The sequence below is a fragment of the Protopterus annectens genome, chromosome 7.part0, assembly GCF_019279795.1.
Source record: "Protopterus annectens isolate FY-2018-M chromosome 7.part0, PAN1.0, whole genome shotgun sequence".
In the NCBI taxonomy this organism is placed as follows: domain Eukaryota; kingdom Metazoa; phylum Chordata; order Ceratodontiformes; family Protopteridae; genus Protopterus; species Protopterus annectens.
The window spans coordinates 615,636,768-615,650,091 of record NC_056739.1 but is presented as its reverse complement, the minus strand read 5'-3'; positions in this window follow the sequence as shown (position 1 = coordinate 615,650,091).

Genomic DNA, 13,324 nt, shown 5'->3' with positions numbered 1-13,324 from the left:
GAGTGGGGGTAATTTGGAGGGATGGGGGGGAGTCATGGTGCTTGCAAGAGAGGTGACAGTTTCAGAGAAGAAGTTGTTGAAAGTGTCGGCTATTATGTTAGGTTCTGTTTGTGCTAAGCTAGCTGGGGTAGGTGTTTTGGTGTTGCCTGGATGGAGTAGTTTGTTTATTCCTGACCAAAATTGTTTTGGGTTTTGATTTTGGTTTTGTTGATATTGAAAGTGGTAGTTTTTCTTATCCAGATAGGTAAGTTTCTTTGTTTTGTTTCTGAGGTGTTTGAAGTTTTGATGGTCAATAGGGTTTTTTGTGGATCTCCATTTCTTCCATAATTTATTCCTAGCTTGCATAGTTTGTTTAGTAGTTTTAGAGAGCCATGGGGCTGCTTTGGAACTGACTCTGACTAAGCGGGAAGGGGCATGCTGGTTGAGAATTTGTAGGAAGGTATTGTTGAAGTGGGTTACTGCGTCATCTATGGGGAGGTATTTTAGCGTTGACCAGTTATATTCTTTAAGTTCATTTTGAAAGGATGTTAGGTTGAATTCAGTTTTGTTATATTTGGTTCGATAAGTAGTTGGCTTGGGATTGTTGAATTTTTGTTTAGTAATAAAGGTAGGGAGGTGGTCACTAATATTGTCAGGGAGTATTCCTGTTTTATAGGAGAGGGGATTGTTGTTGGTCAGTATCCAGTCTAGAATGGTTTGTTTGTGGGTGGATTTATGTATTCTAGTAGGGGAGTTGATGGTTTGCTGAAAGTTAAAGAGGTTAAGGTGAGTGGTAGGTGTGGGGGATATGCAGGAGTACCAGTCAATATTAAAGTCACCTAAGATTATGGTTTCCTGGGGAAAGCTACAGGAAGCCCAGCTTAGGATATTTTCTAGGGTATTAATGTTATTGCCTGGGGGGATGTAGGAGCATATTATGTTTATAGCTTTGGATTTATTGATGTGGAGTCTGGTACATAGTATTTCAGCATTTGCTGGGAGGGAGGTAAGGAGTCAATTAAGGCTACCTTAAGTTGGGATTTGAATAGGAGGGCCACTCCTCCGCCCTTTTATTAAGGCGATCCTGCCTTAAGGTGTTGTAGCCTGGGGGAGTGAATTCGTTGTCTTTGGTACTGGGTTTAAGCCAGGTTTCAGTGAGACAGAGGATATCAAAGGCATAGAAATCAATTAAGGCATGGAGCTGTGTGACTTTGTTGTTAATGCTACGAATATTTAGGTGAGCAATAGAGAGAGAGTCAGTGTAGAAGGGTGAATTGGAATAGTTAGTGGTTTGGTGTGAAGGAGTGTGATTGAGGAGGGTATTGGGACCGGGATTGGGGTGGATGTCCCCATGTATAAGTAAGTGGAAAATATTATTTGTACACTAAAAACATCTTTCCTTCCCCTCACTATTCTGAGTCTAGTGAACTAATAATTAGGCTTTGGGTTGGGATGGGAATAGGCAGGTGCCATAATCAAACACATGAAAAACGAGCTTACCTGAATAACTATACACACACTATCCATAAATGTTTTATGACATCAAGGACACTACTGAGATAAATGTAGGAACTAGAATCATGGAATGTTAATAGCCTACAATTAAAAAACAAAATAAATCTATTCTTTCATCTTATATTTAAAATTAAAGCCAAAATAATATTAATTCAAGAATCTCATCTTCCAAATGAACAATGGACAAACATAGAAAATAAAAAAATGGATAAGACAAATCACAGGTTCAAAAGGAAAAACAAATAGTGCAGGCGTTGCAATAATAATCAAGCAAGATTTCCAAGGCAACATAATTAAAACTGATACTGATAAAGAGGGAAGATGGTGTTATATAGTCTACACCAACCCCACCACTCCAAAACCAGCATTAGTGCTAAACATCTATGCTCCATGTAACAACCAACAGCACTTTATCATGTCACTATATGCTTTATTAACAACATTTAAAGATAACTTTAGAATTATTGGGTATGACTGGAATTCTTATCAAAATCCATATGAAGATAGATCTAATCCAAATAAAATATATAACAAACAGTCCACACTAGAAATTAAAGAATTGAAACAAGACTTCAAACTGTTTGATCTCTTAAAGTATTCTGGGAGAGACAAAACAGAAAACTTCACCTTCTAATCACAATGTGAAAAAATGTGGTTGAGGATTGATTGTTTTCTAATCTCTGAAACATTCCTTAACATGAAAGTCACAATCCATACACATACCAGATTCTTTTCTGACCACTCAAAAATCACACTTCTCATTGAATGGGACAATAAACAACAACAATCTAACAGAGGCTACAATTGGACATTGGATTCCAATCTCTTAACTAAACAAGCTGTGGTAGAAGGCATAACTATGCTACTAAACTCCTTAACTTTAAACCTAGTCAATTTACAACTACCACTAGACATTGAATGGGCTTAAAAAAAAGCTCAAATTAGTGGCTTTTTGATTAACAAAACAATGCACTATAAAAAAATTATTCTCCAGGGAAGAATTTGTATTAAAAGAAAAAAATAAAGCAATCAGAATTGGAACTAATGTCAGGTCCTCATGAAAACACTGAAGACCTCCTAAGAAAAACACAAAAAGAACTATACTTAAAAATGATAAGAAACTTATGATTTAACAAAATGAGAAACTTGGTCAAATATGCGGAGACTATTCAAATCCCATCCAGGGCCTTAGTGAGACTAACTACTCTACACAAATCCACACCCGTTATAACAGAAATTTACCATCAGAACAAATCATACTTAAATAACTAGACAATAATAAACATTTTTGAACAAATGTATACTCAGATGTATGGAGAACAATCTTTATCATCTTCAGAAAGAGACAGGGAAGCTTTCCTTCAAGATATAGTTTTCCCGCAACTAAATACTAACCAACAAAATAATCTAACAAACCCAATATCAACAAAATAAATCATCGACACAATTCAAAATCTAAAAACAAATAAAGCTCCAGGGCCAGATGGCCTCACACCAAAATTTTACAAGTGCTTCATGCCACTAGTTGCTAAAATATTACAACGGGTACTAAATTACATAATAAACAACAAAATAAATGATTTACACTTTAATGCGCCAAAATACATTTTTATTTTGAAAGAACAATCAGACCCTAAAGACGGTAGTAGCTATAGACCAATATAATTACTAAGTACAGATGCTAAGATTCTTACTTCAAGTCTAGCAACTAGACTAAAGAACATTATAACCAACATTATTTTGCCTCAACAATCAGGTTTTACTCCATCTAGACAGACTTGTGATAACACCTTAACTCTCGAAGCCATGATAACCTTTGCAAACATTAACAAAACTCCCATATACACAATGGTGGTTGAAACCCATAAAGAATTTGATAGAGTGAATATCACTTTCTTACTTCAACTCTTGCCTTATTTTGTGTTCCCTAGCAAATTTATATAAATAATTAAAATATTGTATGAAAACCCTTATACTAACCTATATATTAACAGAACTTTATCAAACAGAATAAAGATTAAAAATGGGATGAGACAAGGATGCCCTTTATCCCCCTTCTTATTCAATCTATACCTTGAACCACTGTTCCTGTATATTAAACAGAAAACATATAACCCACCATCTCTCTTCAACTCTAAAATATTTTACACAGCTTTTGCCGATGATTTAAACATTTACTTCACCACCCCCAGCACTGACATACCCAAAATTACTAAAAGCAATTGATTATTTCTTGAGTATATCTAATTATAAACTTAACTCAAAAAAAAAAACAATACTTTCCCTTTAAATCCTCCCAAATTATTATCGTTAATACCACTTTTAGACACAATTAAAATAAAAGACTCAACCAAATATCTCGTGATCACATTTTTCCAAAACAAAAAAATTTTTATCAAAATAATATACTGAATAAATAGAATATGATAATGCTAGACTGCAACAGATAGAACAATCTCAAAATATCATTCCTATCCAAGTCTCAATAATCAAAATTAATATTCTTCCCAGAGTTATTTATACATTTATAACCATACAACTGGTAATACATAAATTCTTCAAACAAATACACATGCTCCTGGCCATGTTCATTTGGGAGCATAAAAAAACAAGAATATCATACCAAAAACCATCTACCAAAGCTAAAAGGGGGTTTAAACTTACCAGGTTTTAAACTATACTATACCATTATCAATAGTAGCAGAATACTAAAGATAGCAGAATGTTCCCCTTCAACCAACAAATGGTCTCCTATCTGACTACAAATATATCATAGCTATATCAAATCTCTAGAAATTAATCCTAGAGCTCTTCCTTTTCTAGCCAGAAAAGATATAACAGCTTATAAGATCACTGACCCTCTAAAATACTTCATTATCGTACTTCAAAAGTTGTTAATTTCCCTTGAACTTGGGCCAGCAATGGACATATTTCAACCAATCCATAATAACCCAAACTTAATAATTAACAACTCAATGATAACTCTCACAACTACCCTTTATTAAAAGACTTGAGAATTTGAGATCTGTACCCTTACCACAATTTTACAATTACAGACCTGAGATCTCAACTTAATTTACCAAAATCGTACATGATTATCTTGAGACAAATTAGAGAAGTATGTCCAAACACCTTCAAAACCCCAAATTAAACAAGGTGGATATAAACAATTGTGAAACTCTATGGAACACAATGCTATCTAGGAAAAATGATATCCTACATGCACAAATTAATAACAGAGATCAAATTCCAAGACAATATACTTATTTCTAACTATTGGCTTAAAAGTAACTCATCAATAACTGAACAACAATTCCAAGCTTTAACATTAACACATAAAGCATTGCCTTTGAAAAAGTTAACTTACATACAACTCATGATCAACAGCAATGCATTTCTTACCCTCTCAGTATTACACAAATTTAACTCTTGTAATTCACCAAACAGTCCATATTGTACGTCACAAGATGCTTTGGATGTTTTGGAGCTGCAAATGCATATTTAAATTATGGAATAAATCACTGAATGCTTAAAAAAGCGGACGATGATTTATCAAATCCATGTAAGCGAAAGTTTACAATCTCAAACGATTAGAACAGTGATTTTTTTCCAAGGGAAAAAAATTGCTGTTCCACAAAACAAAAAAAAAATTTAAACATTACATAAAGGGGGGCTTTGCCCCCACACCTTCCCTATTTAAATATACCAACTCCAAGATCACACTACAGTCACACAAATGGCAGAATAATGGAAGTGGCCAAGCGATTTCTTTCCTAGGGAAAGAATTCACTTGTATGCCATTTCGCTATTTTGCCTTTTTGGGCTTTCAAGTTCGATCAAGGTGCATTTAAAAGACTGCATCTTTGATCATTTAATAGGAACCCTAATCAAGCGACCATACATATCACACTATTCCTATTAATGAAATTATACATAGCATCCAAATGGGGGGGGGGGCAGAATGAATATCAATTGGGCCGAATTCAAAAATATGGCAATTAAACACATGCTAGCTCATAAATGGGTAATTGATGCAAAAAAATAACAGTGTTAAGAAACTAAAACTATGGGAACAGATATTTAGCATACTGCTAGCTTAATCCACCCACATTATCATAAAGACACAGGCATTTATGCACAAAGTTATACCTTCAACATATATATAGATATGTAATGACAAGATTTCTCCATAACAGGATAAGCTCGATAAATGAATGTAACAAAATATTTGATAGTACTTTTGTACAGCTGCAAATATTGATGTTTCATGTTGATGTACAAATGCTGTTCACTGTTAGTTCTGTATTAAGTGTATTAATACGTTGTTGATGTTGTTTGGTCTTTGTTTGTTCTGTGCATTGAAAAATTCAAAATAAAAAAAAAAATTGAAAAAAAAAAAAGCAATCAGTACACGATAACAAGCTAGGAGATTAGTGCAGAAAGGGAGACAGACATAAAAGAAGAAGAAGGAGAAGAAGAAGACTAAGAAGAAAGGTAGTTGAATGAGGTCCTTCAGAAAAGGTTGAGTGCAGAAAAAGAAACAAGCAGGAGAATGTCAAGCTCTGAACCTATTTCATAGGTTCATACCTAGCCCATAGGATTACCCTGGCATCATGCCACCTGAAGTTAGTTCCCAGTGCCTCTATCGACTAGAGCCACTGGAGTGATCTTGGGGTGAACTTTCTATTTCCCATCAACTCATCAAGATGTCTCTTGAAGAGGGCCAGTGAGGTGCTCTGTTTGACATGCATGGGAAGTCTATTCCATAGCATGGGCAGTCTCTGGGTTATGAACCTGTCCCTCCAGCATGTTCTGTTGATTGTGGTAATGAAGATGAGGTCTCTGGAGCCTGTGGTGTGGAGGGATTGGGATTTCTTTAGATGTAGCATTTCTAACAGAGCTGGGTCAGACACGGCTTTGTAAGTCAAGCAGAAGTAGGCAATATGAGACAAAGAATAGTTGGAGTTTTTTTGAGTCTGTCCATATAGGACAAGATTTTAAGGCCTAAGATCCTCTTTGTGGGGTAATTTTGCAGCCTCTCCAGTTGTTGCAGGTGTCTAGTGAGGTACATGCCAAATGAGGCATTGTACTCGATGATTGGCCTAATGAGGGAAGAGTAGAGGGAGACACTGACTTCTTTCTTCCTGGATGCAAAACCCTTAGTAATGAGATGTGCCACATAGAAGGACTTTCTGACTACAGTGGCAATGTGATGGTCAAAAGAGAGGTTGCTATCAACCTGTGCTCCCAGATCTCTTATAACGCCTTCTGTGTTTAGTGGACTACCATCGATGTGGTAATTCATAGGAACTGGGTTTTTCCCAAAGGGGATGATGACACATTTTTTGTTATTGAGCTTAAGGCCATGGTTCTGATACCAGTTGTTGGTCTCAGTGAGGCCTTTTTGTAGAATATCAACATCACTTGGGGAGTTAATAATAGCTCCCAACTTGCAATCATCTGCGAACTTTGTCAGCCAGAATCCCTTTGTGTTGGCCTGGACTTCAGAGAAGTAGATACCAAACAGGAGAGGACCCAGGACTGAACCCTGTGGGACTCCACTCATGACTGGTTGGCACTCTGACTTGGAGTCAGCTACTTTCACACTGTGGGTTCTATCTGTTCCAGGGAGGTACGTCTCAGGTCATTCACACCAACATGTACAATGACAGAGTCATATTTGTACCTCTTGTTGAGGGACTTGAGTGCGTGTGCTATGTGGCAGATCCTGGCACCTGACAGGCAGCTGACTGTTACTTTCTCCTTATTCAACCTAGTGAATGGTTGCATAAACTGGAGAGTGCAGCAGAAGGTGAGATTTAAGCAACAGGAATTTGTTAACTTCCCTCATTATTGCAAGGGAAGCATAAGAAAGGGGAAAGTAAGATTCAAAATAAGGCAGGGGGTCATAGCAACCTAAAACAAATATATGGCACTCCAGAGGCCAGTGCTGTTATGCAAGAAAGTAAAGCAGAAGGCAACTTTTTTTAATACTATCTTTTGCTGGAGAAAGCAGCCCAGAAGAGTAAGTCTGATAGTTACTACAGAGGACAAAAGTTGTGAATTTGTTAATGAGCTGCTTCCTGTACCAAGGGTACAAGGTTCAAAACTTTCCACCTTCATTTGCCTTGTGCAAGTAGCTTAACCAGACAATGCTTTGAGAATTTGGGCTAAGCTCCTTAATGGTCTTGAGGACTGTATGCTTGGTAACTCCCTATGAACACAGAAGATGCTGCAGTGCCAGTATTAATCTGAAGGCAGTTTGCTGAAGAAAGAAACCCTTACAAGTAGGTGTTGAAGAAAATAACCCTTACAAGTAGATGTTGAAGTAAGCAACACTTACAAGGAGGTGCTGAAGAAAGCAACCGGTACAAGTAGATGTTGAAGAAAGCAACCCTTACAAGTAGATGCTGAAGAAAGTACCCCTTACAAGTAGATGCTGAAGAAAGTACCCCTTACAAGTAGGTGTTGAAGAAAGCAACCCTTACAAGTAGGTACTGAAGAAAGCAACCCTTACAAGTAGGCCACAGCAACTTTAGAAACATAAGAGGGAAGATGGTATTTTAGCTATGTTCTAGGCGGCATCAGTAAACAGGGTGTTCCCATTATGTTGTACCACTCTTTTAAGTTAAAAAATGACCACTTATACAGAGTAAGTAAGTGCTGAAAGGTAAGAAATCCTGCATCACTCATTAGTAAGACAACCTTACTGTACATTAGTAATGAAGCTAGTCTGCAGTCACATTTACCGAGGTCAAGTGCGGATGGACAGAACTTAGACAAGGGCATTAGCTAGATTTTACTGGCCAAGAATAATGAAAAAAAGGAGATAACATCTCTGCTTCTTGACCATTATATTTCAACAAATTGCTTACCGGCCTGGATATGAAAATTCTTTAATCCCAATATATATCATAGAATTTGAATGCATTGCCACCGGCATTGTTAAGCCATGGGAAAAATTAAGCAATGTGTATCTGTATACAGTACTGTTACTAGACTAAACTATCATATTCTTAGAGGCTGTGCCATTATGTAAAGTTAATGCTAAGGCTATTGCCAGGAAACTGTTGTTCTCTAGAAGATTTACCACTAAGTAGAGAGCTAATGACCAAGTTATGTCAATGGAGAGGCAGCGGTCATGTCAGTGCCTCCCATTGGTATAACTGCACTGCTTACTTCTGTGCCTCCCATTGGTATAACTGCACTTCTTACATCAGTGCCTCCCATCGGTATAACTGCACTACTTACATCAGTGCCTCACATTGGTATAACTGCACGTCTTACATCAGTGCCTCCCATCGGTATAACTGCACTACTTACATCAGTGCCTCCCATTGGTATAACTGCACTTCTTACATCAGTGCCTCCCATTGGTATAACTGCACTTCTTACATCAGTGCCTCCCATGGGTATAACTGCACTTGTTATGTCAATGCCTCTCATCGGTATAAGTGCACCAGTTATGTCAGTGCCTTCTATCAGTATGACTGCACCGGTTATGTCAGTAACTCCAATCAATAAAGCTGCACCTGTTATTTCAGTGCCTCCCATCAGTATAACTGCACCTGTTATTTCAGTACCTCCCATTGGTATAACTGCACTGGTTATGTCAGTGTGTCACATCGGTATAAATGCACCTGTTATGTCAGTGTCTCTCATCGGTATAACTGCACTGGTTATGTCAGTGCCTCCAATTGTTATAACTGCACTTGTTATTTCAGTGTCTTCCATCAGTATAACTGCACCAGTTATTTCAGTGCCTCCCATCAGTATAACTTCACTGATTATGTCAGTGCCTACCATCAGTATAACTACACCGCTTATGTCAGTGACTCCCATCGGTATAAGTGCAGCAGTTATGTCAGTGACACCCATCAGTATAACTGCATGGGTTATGTCAGTGTGTCACATCGGTATAACTGCACCTGTTATGTCAGTGCCTCTCGTCGGTATAACTGCACTGGTTACGTCAGTGCCTCCAATTGTTATAACTGCACCTGTTATTTCATTGCATTCCATCAGTATAACTGCACCGGTTACATCAGTGACTACCATAAGTATAACTGCACCAGTTATTTCAGTGCCTCCCATGGGTATAACTGCACTGGTTATGTCAGTGCCTCCCATCAGTATAACTTCACTCTTTATGTCAGTGCCTCCCATTAGTATAACTGCACCGGTTACATCAGTGACTCCCCATCAGTATAACTGCACTCCTTATGTCAGTGTTTCCCATCAATATAACTACACCGCTTATGTCAATGACTCCCAGCAGTATGACTGCACCTGTTATGTCAGTGCCTCCCATCGGTATAACTGCACTGGTTATGTCAGTGTGTCACATCGGTATAACTACACCTGTTATGTCAGTGCCTCCCGTCGGCATAATTGCACTACATACATCAGTGCCTCCCATTAGTATAACTGCACTGCTTACGTCAGTGCCTTCCATCAGTATAACTGCACCTGTTATATCAGTGCCTCCCATCGGTATAACTGCACCTGTTATATCAGTGACTCCCATCGGTATAACTGCACCTGTTATATCAGTGCCTCCCATCGGTATAACTGCACCGGTTATGTCAGTGCCTCCAATTGTTATAACTGCACCAGTTATTTCAGTGCTTCCCATGGGTATAACTGCACTGGTTATGTCAGTGACTACCATTAGTATAACTGCACTCTTTATGTCAGTGCCTCCCATTAGTATAACTGCACCGGTTACATCAGTGACTCCCATCAGTATAACTGCACTCCTTATGTCAGTGTTTCCCATCAGTATAACTACACCGCTTATGTCAGTGACTCCCATCAGTATGACTGCACCTGTTATGTCAGTGCCTCCCATCGGTATAACTGCACTGGTTATGTCAGTGCATCACATCACATTAGTATAACTGCACCGGTTATGTCAGTGCCTCCCATCAGTATAAGTGCACTGGTTACGTCAGTGCCTCCCATTGGTTTAACTGCACCACTTACTTCAGTGATTCCCATCAGTATAACTGCACCTGTTATGTCACTGCCTCCCATCGTTATAACTGTACCTCTTATTTCACTGCCTCCCATTGATATAACTTCACCGGTTATGTCAGTGCCTCCCATCAGTATAACTGTACCTGTTATGTCAGTGCCTCCCATCGTTATAACTGCACTGGTTGTGTCAGTGCGTCACATCGGTATAAATGCACCTGTTATATCAGTGCCTCCCAGCGGTATAACTGCACTGGTTATGTCATATCAGTGCCTCCCATCGGTATAACTTCACCGGTTATGTCAGTGCCTCCCATCGGTATAACTGCACCTGTTATGTCAGTGCCTCCTATCGTTATAACTGCACCTGTTATTTCAGTCTCTCCCACCAGTATAACTGCACCTGTTATGTCAGTGCCTCCCATGGGTATAACTGCACTCCTTATGTCAGTGCCTCCCATCAATATGACTGCACCTGTTATGTCAGAGCCTCCCATCGGTATAACTGCACCATTTGTGTCAGTGCCTTCCATCAGTATAACTCCACCACTTACGTCAGTGCCTCCCATCAGTATAACTGCACCTGTTATTTCAGTGCCTCCCATCAGCATAACTGCACCTGTTATTTCAGTGCCACTCATCAGTATAACTGCACTGGTCATGTCAGTGCATCACATTGGTATAACTTCACCTGTTATGTCAGTGCCTCCCATCGGTATAACTCCACTGCTTACTTCAGTGCATCCCATTAGTGTAACTGTTCCTGTTATGTCATTGCCTCCCACCAGTATAACTGCACCACTTATGTCAGTGACTCCCATCAGTATAACTGCACCACTTATGTCAGTGCCTCCCATCAGTATAGCTACACCTGTTATATCAGTATCTCCCATCATTATAACTGCATTGTTTATGTCAGTGTGTCACATCAGTATACCTGTACCGGTCATGTCAGTGCCTCACAATCAGAGTTGACGACATTGATATAATATCCACAGGGTTACAGATTAATTGAGCAGTTTAATAAAATACCGAAATACATGCTGAGAAATGTTATGGATGCAGATGGTAAAAACAGGAAACATCAGTTAACAATCAAAGAGGTTCCACAAGCGTCAATGGGATTTATCACATTTGAATTTATGTATGAGAGCCACCTTCTAGGGATTGCTAATTAAACTTAGGAAGAAAAAAAAAACACCATTTAAAAGTGTGATAGATCAGTGCATTAGTTTGCTGGAAAGGTTAAAATAAGTAATGGCCATAGTAAGGGAGCAGATGTAGACAGACCAACATACTTCTCAACTGTACAGTTTTTCACAGAATGTCCAGATTTTTGCCTCAGATTTTTGATTTTCAAATTGCATAAAATTGTGGTTTTATGGCAAATTAGTGGCACATTTTTAAAGATTAAAATTAGAAATAATGACAGATATTTGAGTGTCAGACTTCATATCCTTTAGAAAATTCATGCAAATGCAAAACCTGTTATTCTATCAACTTTCTAAGTTTGTATGAGCAATATTTAAAAATTGTCCCCATTTTTGGACCTTTATCCCACTTTTATTTATGGCTTTGTCCAGATTTTTTGCTCTAAGAAGTTGAGAGGTATGCAGACCAGGAAATGCAACAATTAATCTATAAGCAGAATGTCTTACTTAGTTTCATGGGTGTATAATATACAACCGTAAAGGCATTTGTAAGCCTAGCCATGCAACCCAAAAGTGTTCCACAAACTTCTGTATCTTAGACATTTATGTAAGGGGTATGTGTTAGTTGGAACATGATTTACTAGGGATTGCTAATTAAACTTAGGAAGAAAAAAAAAAACATTTAAAAGTGTGACAGATCAGTGCATTAGTTTGCTGGAAAGGTTAAAACAAGTAATGGCCATAGTAAGGGACTGGCCCCTTCCATCAGAGACATGGACACCAGACCAGGGGTGAATTTCTGATTTTCCAATCACTGATACAGGTTATGCTTGAATAGGGTTATGGAGGGGACTGTTTTTCACATGGCTGAGGAGCCTATTCCACAGAATCGGAATTATCTGAGATATGTATCTGTCTGTCGATAACATGCCCTATCTTTGTCACAAGGAAAATTCAGGTCCTTAGATCTAGTAGTTCTGATGCTATTCATTTTGCAGATATGAAAAAAAAAATCATCAAAGCTGGATCCAAGGATGACTTGTATGCCAGGCAGGTCATATATCTGTAGTCTTTAGGAAATAGAGTAGAGAGACAGGGCTTTGTGGTGATTAACACAGGACATTGTATTTATGCCCCGCATTGTTGTTGTAAGGAACCTTTGTGGATATTCCAGTTGCTGCATATGTCTGGTCACATACATACAGAAGGGAGCATTATACTTAATGACGGGTCTGATGAGGGCCAAATACAGTGACATAATGACCTTGCTGGACCTAGATGCCATGCCCATACTTGTAAGTTAATCAACATAGAATTATTTCAGTACTACCTTGGACACCTGCAGGGTGAATGCTAGGTTACTATCTACATGAGTACCCAAATCCCTGACTATCAGGTCAATTCTTAATGGTGTGTTGTCAATGACATAGTTTCCTGGGGTGGCTGACTTCTCTAAAGGTACTATTATGCATTTCTTGGCATTGAGTTTTAAGCCATGGCTTTGGCACTTGTCATCCATCTATTTTAGACCCTCTTTTAAGATGTTAGTGTCTTGGGGTGATTCTGACTGCTCCTAACTTGCAATCATCTTCTGACTTAATAAGCCAGAGGCCCTTGACATTGGCCTTGACTTCTGAGAACTATATGCCAAAGAGGAGCAGGCCTGAGGGAGTCCACTGGTAAGTGGTCTCTGAGTTTCATCA